This window comes from Helianthus annuus, chromosome 16, assembly GCF_002127325.2.
Source record: "Helianthus annuus cultivar XRQ/B chromosome 16, HanXRQr2.0-SUNRISE, whole genome shotgun sequence".
Classification (NCBI taxonomy): Eukaryota; Viridiplantae; Streptophyta; class Magnoliopsida; order Asterales; family Asteraceae; genus Helianthus; species Helianthus annuus.
The window spans coordinates 132,748,771-132,756,187 of record NC_035448.2 but is presented as its reverse complement, the minus strand read 5'-3'; positions in this window follow the sequence as shown (position 1 = coordinate 132,756,187).

The window sequence follows — 7,417 nt, the reverse complement described above, 5'->3', positions numbered from 1 at the left end:
TAAGGTTTGAGTTTCAGTTCGCTCTTTTGTCATCGTTGTCAGCAGGTATTGCAGGTCCATTGAATGTTGTTGAATTTCATTAATTGAAATGCATGTGACCACTACAAGTTGTCAGCTGTATATATTGTTTGGAATATTGTTGCCGCCCATTTAAACAAATTGCATAGGACTTGACAGTTCAATTATATCGGCCCTATCAAAGCTTTTTGTTCCACCGCCCATTACATTTAGTTGGCCCAATCATCGTTCAAACTTTGCACCGCCCCACTTGACTAAACATTGACCCACTTGTTTCACAGTTCTTGAAGTTGTTGTTGATCATTAATACATCGCCCCATTTATGTGATGTTGTTGTTGATTGGTAGCTGAGGTTGGCCCAATCAGCCCAACATCACCGCATATCACCGTCCACTTTAATACAGTAGGCCCAATCTTAGTTGTGCCGCCCAATTACCCAATCAGGTGTTTTGTTGGCAGATTATTTTCTTGCACTGCCCCATTTGTTTAGAAAGGCCCACCGGCTTACTTGGTATCACAGCCAAATCACACCATTCAAGATTGTTGAAACTGATTTAGTGGGCTTTGTGGAAATTGAAATTGTGTGAGCTTTGAGCGAAAAACAAATTTTTGAATCAAGTCACTTAGCGAAGAAAGTGAGATCAAAATGTTTGATGAAGAAGAAAATTATTATTTTGAGAGATTTAATGATTGGCATCACGGATTTCTAGATGAGGGTTATAGAAAAGTGAGCAAAGATGGATGGGCAAAAAGGTTTAAATATTTCGTGTGTCTGAAAGACGAAACGTTGGATGATCTTAAAGACCGATATAGTGTTTTACTGAATTATCTGAAAGATCATGAGATATATCCGTCAAATGTTGAGAAATTGGAGAAATTTGCAGATGCATTACCAATTGAATGGGGTGAATGTTTGAAAAATTTAAGGGAGGACTCAAATTTTTCAAAACTACCTTTAAATCAATTCATCAGCAAACTTAAAGCTCATGAACTTGAAATCAGAAAGAGAAAGAAAGATATAATCAAGGTTTTGGAGAGTAATGTGCTAGATTTGAGTTTAGATGTGTTTGAGCAGATGATCAAAAGGATTGGTAAATGTATCAGGGCAAAACATGTGCTGAAATACGATTTCAAACGAGGTTGTTAAATTGATAATAATGGAAATCCTCTTGATTTCGTTAAAATGTTATGTGCAGGTACATTCACAGCAAAGGAAGAAGAAAGTCCAAAAGCTGAAGAATCGGTGAAGAATGAAACAGTGTGCTCTAGGTGTGACAACTTTCAGACTGACAATGACAAACTCGTGAAAGACATAGCAAGTTTGGCATCTGAAGTCAAAAAGTTGAAAGACGAGAAGCACGTTGCTGAAAATCAGATTCTTATTCTGAAAGAAAATTGTGAGAAGTTGAAAGCTGAAAATGACAAACTGTTGGTTGGTTTTAACAGTTTGACTTTGAAAAATCAAGAATTTGAGGGGCAAGTGAAAATTCTTGAAGATGGGAGAAATGTGTTCAGTAAAAACAACATTGAAAAACAGAAGATGATAAATTCCCATTTTCAGAAAATTATCGAACTTAAAAAAGAAGGTGAACGCGCTCAAAAGAAAATCAAAGAGTTGGTAAAAGAGCTTGAAAGCAAACAGAAATCTTCAGAAGATTTAGATTTCTGGATTAAACTTGAAAACAAGAATCTGAAAGCGAATGAATCAAAATTTCAGGAACAGATAAAAGTTTTGATGAATGAAAAATCTGTTCTTGAAAATTTGAAGAATGATAATGAAAAAACTATCAAGTCTCATTTTGGGAGAATATCTCAACTTGAAAGTGAAGCTGAGAATTCAAGGAACAAAATTGATGAACTTGAGAAGAAATTGATAGGTTTTGTGACTAAATCTGACAGTTTGAATTTTCCCTGTCCAAAACCAATCAATTCAGTTCCGATAAGTGAAAATGTTACAAACTTTGACAAAGTCAAAGTTGAAGATTGTGATGAGAAAACTGATGATGGAAATGAGAAATTTTATTCAGCAGATGAGTCTGAGACAGAGTCTGATGCTGAAATTAAGAAAAAGAAAACAATTTCAAAATTAAGAGGAAAATTTCAGAAAACTGTTTTGCAATCGACTGAAAAGGGAGAATACTCTAAGCAAAAACCTGTGAAGAAGATTGTAGAACAGAAACAAAAATTTAAAAATGAAGGAAAAAACTCATCAGTACGATCATCCAATCAAAAGAAAAAATTACAAAAAGTAGAAAATGAAAATTCAAAAATTGTTGGGTGCAGGACAGACCACAGTACTTCAAAGCCAAATCCAGCAGATTTGAGGAAGGAATATCACCAAGCCAGACAATGCTATGATCTGAGCGTTTGGTGTGAAGGTGGTATACGGTACGATAACAGAGTGTGTTACAGCTGCGGATATCACGGACACATTGCTGTTAACTGCCAATACTGGAGTTATGAAACCAAGAGGTGCTATAATTGCAATATCAAAGGTCACATTGCCCGAGATTGCCCAAGGAGATCGCATTAAAGATTGAGGGCCAATTCTCAGAAAATGGCAAAGAAGATACCACTCGTTGTCAAGCCCAAAGAATTGAAAGTTTCGGGCCCAAACGTCAGAGAACAGAAGGTCAAAGAACCTAAAGATCAAGAAACAAAAGTGAAGCTTTCTCAGGGGCAGAAAGACCGACTGAGGAAAAAGAGAAAGAAAGCGAGAGAATATCTCGAAAAGATTTTGTCCTCGGGTTCACCCGACAGATCGAAGAAGAGTGCTGATGAATCAACTTCCTCAACTGCAAAGTCAAGCAAGTCGAATTCATCAGATGCAAATCTGAGGACAAAAGAGGAGAAAAAGAAGAAAGTGAGGTTTTCACTTCCCGGCGATGAATCTGACGTGCTGAAGTCAGATAAGCCACCTTCTGGCGATGAATCTATTTCTTCGGAAACAAAGGAGCCACATGTCGGCAATGAATCTGACAGGTCAAAGTCAGACAAGTCACATTCAGGCAATGATTCTGGTTCGTCAAAGCCAGAAGAGCCATTGGTTAAGGAAAAATTGTCGAAAACACCCAAGGCTGGTCGGGCTTGGGTGGATCTTTTTAAATGAAAAACCTGACTTGCCGGAGCTCCCAGGTTTGTAAGAGTGGAGCATGAATCGGCATCTTTTTAAATCTGTGTTTGAAGATTTTGCAGGAATTGCTGGAGATCCCAAGATGGTATCGTGGATCATGAATCGGCATCTTTCTTGAATTTTATTCGGTAACGTCAATCATGCAAACGGTAAAGAGGTTTGGTTGTGTTTGTGAATGTTTTACAAGTGGTACAGAGGATTCTGGACTGCATATGGTAAATCAAGGACATTAACTTGTACTTGGATTTTCCTACTTTTGTGTAGAAAACAAGATGATGAAGTAACCCCGTACCTAAACTGTTTGGTAAACAAACTAAGTTTTCCGGAAAAGCCATTTTGATTAAAACAAACTTAAGTGTTTTGAAATCACAATGGGAAAATAGTTTGTTGTGAGGGGGAGTTCTGATTGTTTATGCCAGGTGGATAGAGAATTGAAGTGATTCTCATCAGGTTGTCAAGTTTGTACAGTTTGTTTCAAATTTTCCCAGAAAATCAAAATTGAAACATATTTTGATTTTAGGGGGAGAAAAATATTAAAAAAATTAGAAAATTTGAAAATGTCAAAAACATTAAAAATTCAAAAATGAGTTTTGTTGTGAAAAAGAGGAAATGATTGTAAATCAGTGGACTATCACAGCATGCTAAAGAAATGTAATGTAAAATGTGATAAACGGTCTTACTGATGATGTGACGATAGGTTTTTGTACATTTAGTAGATTTATTCGGGATATAAACCTAAAATTTCAAACTTATGAAATTCGTGGGGAACACTACTTGGATATATAGGTAACCCCTGAAATCTCGTTTGAAAGGTCTCATATTCTGATATACTAGGTGTTTATACTCTATGATGTCTGGGGTATTATTCCTGGACTTCTGCTGAACGGTAGTTCTGACCTAGTCCTTGGCTAATACTTTCCACAAAATGCTTGAAATATAGCATAAAGCCCTCAGTTGATTAGACAATAAAATTGATAATCATCTGTTGTAGCTGAAAAGATCCTCTAAAGGGGACACACTGCTAAGTCGAAGCTGATATCTCTCTGCTGAACGGAAGTTCTGACCTGAGATCCCTCAGTTCTCGCATCTTTCCCCTAATTTATGTACAGACATCATTGTAGTGTTCATACCTGTAAGACTGAATATTGGGATTCTGGATACGGGAGTATATTCAAGAGGTGGGACACATGAATTGAACTAAGTTCATAAAATACCTAAATAGTATCCTGAATAGATTGAAAATTGTATGAAAATTTAAGAGGACAATTATATCGTCAATCTACGTGAATCGTTTAGAACTTAAAACGATTAAAAGCTTAACGGTGCTTGTGTTATGTCTCAAAAACTGATATGATCCTCTTGCACAAACTCACAAAAATATGTTTGTTTTGCATTTAAATTTCTGTCTTTGCATTTATGTTTCATATTTTCAAAAATCCAAAAAGATTTTCGACAACTGATGGTGAAGAGCTAATTTTCAAAATCTCAAAGGCTAAACTTGATGAACAGACAGGTTGGTTAAATGGTTTGAAATGTTTAAGATGATTCATTAATTTGAATCAGAAATTGGAATGTTTCAAATTTTGAAAGGTTTAAATGTGAAAATTCTCAAATGTCTAGTTGATTCATTAAGTTGAATCACAACTTTATTGGTTTGTAATAGAGAGTTTGAGATGTGCAGGTTTCTGATCTGTTGATACGGAAAGCCAGGCGTCGATCCCAAAAGCACGGAAGCCTGACGGAAGGGGGAGCCTGAAGAGTCTGAAGAAAACGGAAGCTGAAGACAGATCCACCGGGATTCTGTTCAAGCAAAAGGAACTCAAGAGAGAGAGAAAGTCAAGTCGCTACGAGTTTCACTACGAGATTGACTACGGCAATATCCAAGGGGGAGATTGTTGATGCATATTTTGTCTATCGCCGTCGTCAATCCGAGTCGTAGTGAAAAGCCGGAAGGAATCAAGTGCATAATGTCATATTTAGTTAGAAATGGCAAGGTGGCAAACTTGTAATTAGTGTGAACTTTCATTAAATAGCCTTGACCATATAAATAGGGGATTATGTCACTAGTTTAGTTAGTTCTTGAAAGAGTTTAGGAGGAGACTTGGAGGAGAAGACTTTCTAGAGAGAGAAAGTAGAGAGAGAAAGTTGTATATTTGTGATTCTTGTACCGTACACGTCAAATTTAGCAATGGAATCACGTTAAGTAGTACGTTATTGTGTGTTCGGTCACGTACGTTCACGGATTCCGCACGTGAAACGTTCGTTACGCAATCGAACGGTCTCAAAACCGGTCCTACAGTTTTATTGGCCCACCATTTTCAAGGATGCATGTGAGTTCGCTAGAAATTGCACAAATTGTCAAAAAATGGGAAGTATATCGAAGAGGGATGAGATGCCATTACAACCAATCTTGGTTGTCGAGATATTTGATGTATGGGGTATAGACTTTATGGGTCCTTTTCCGAATTCGAATGGCTTTCTATACATTTTGGTAGCGGTGGATTACGTCTCGAAGTGGATTGAAGCTATTGCAACACGAACAAACGACCATTCGGTAGTTTGTAAATTTGTTCAATCCAACATTTTCTCTCGTTTTGGCATCCCGCGGGTTATTATAAGTGATGGTGGTTCGCATTTCAAGAACTTCAACTTTGGGAAATTATTGAAGAGGTATAGCGTGAATCACCGAATTGCCACACCTTACCATCCGCAAACGAGTGGACAAGTCGAAGTGTCCAACCGTCAAATCAAAGAGATTCTCATGAAGACAGTAAGAACGGATAGGAAGGATTGGTCGAGTAAGTTAGACGATGCATTGTGGGCATACCGAACGGCCTACAAGACTCCTATTGGCACAATGCCTTACCGGATGGTGTATGGAAAGGGTTGTCATATGCCAATGGAGCTAGCGCATCGGGCACATTGGGCAATTAAGACGGTAAACGCGGATTATGATGAGGCGGGGAAGTTGAGAAAGTTGCAATTAAGCGAGATAGAAGAGATTCGAGATGAGGCGTATGAATGTGCATCGGCTTATAAAGATAAACTCAAGAAGGTGCATGATGCAAAATTGCGAAAGAAAACGTTCGAAGTGGGTCAAAAAGTTTGGTTGTATAACTCAAGACTCAAGATGTTCGTGGGCAAGCTTAAAAGCAAATGGATGGGCCCGTACGTCATTCGGAGAGTTGGAAGGTTTGGTGACGTAGACATCCAAGATGAGCAAACACTTAAACAACAAACGGTGAACGGTCACCGGTTGAAGCCATACTTGGAGGGGAACGACATCAACAACTTGGAGCTTGATAAAGCGGGCTACATCTTGCGCCCGGTCGATGAGGAACAACCATGAGAGGCCCAGGTTTGGTAGTGTAAATAGTAGTGTTTTATTTTGTTTGTTTTGTATAGTTTGCATAATTACCGTATTTCCTTGAAATCCGTGTTTGAAACAAGTGTGGGGATATTCGGGTCACGAATTATTCTAACATTGTGTTGAGGACAACACGGGACTTTCGAGGGGGTAGGGTAATTTTTACACCTTTTTGAAAAAATTTAAAAGCATAAGAAAATCGAAAAAACTGAAAAAATATAAAAAATGACACTTAAAAATTCAATTTTTGTGAAATCACAATCGCCCAGAAGCCACCGTAATTTACGGTATTACCGTAATTTACGGTGGATGTGAAAAATGTTTGATCTTTACGGTGCATCGCTACTGTTTTACGGTAGAATTTTGTGTTCAAGTTTCACCGTAACTTACGGTCTGACCGTAAGTTACGGTACGCAGTTTAAGCTGATGCGTCGTTCCGTTTCGGTGTATATAAAAAAAACAAATAATAACATCAGATCACGTGAATAACCCCAACCACATGTTTTCATTCAACTTTACCCTCTCTCTATTATCATCCATCACTTTCAAGCAAGACCCACAAAATCCATCTTCTTCCCCAACCTTCAATTCTCCATAACCTTCTCAATTCTTGTCCAAACTAAGTGAAATTGGAGTCTATCTTGACTAATTTTTCACGTAGTTTCTGATTTTGCCAAGAGATTTACAAGAAAACGCAGTTTTTGGGTCCGAACTTCAAACCCTAGCTTCGAAAATTTTGGGGCTTTTTGAAGTTTTTGCCTCATTTGTGTTTCTTACATCTTCAAACAAGGTATGGAAGTTTATTTACTATGTTTTGTTGATACATTGTGAGAATGAAGGTTGATAGTGTTATTTGGTTATACCCACTTGCTTGTGCATAGTTTTGACTTGTTACTTGT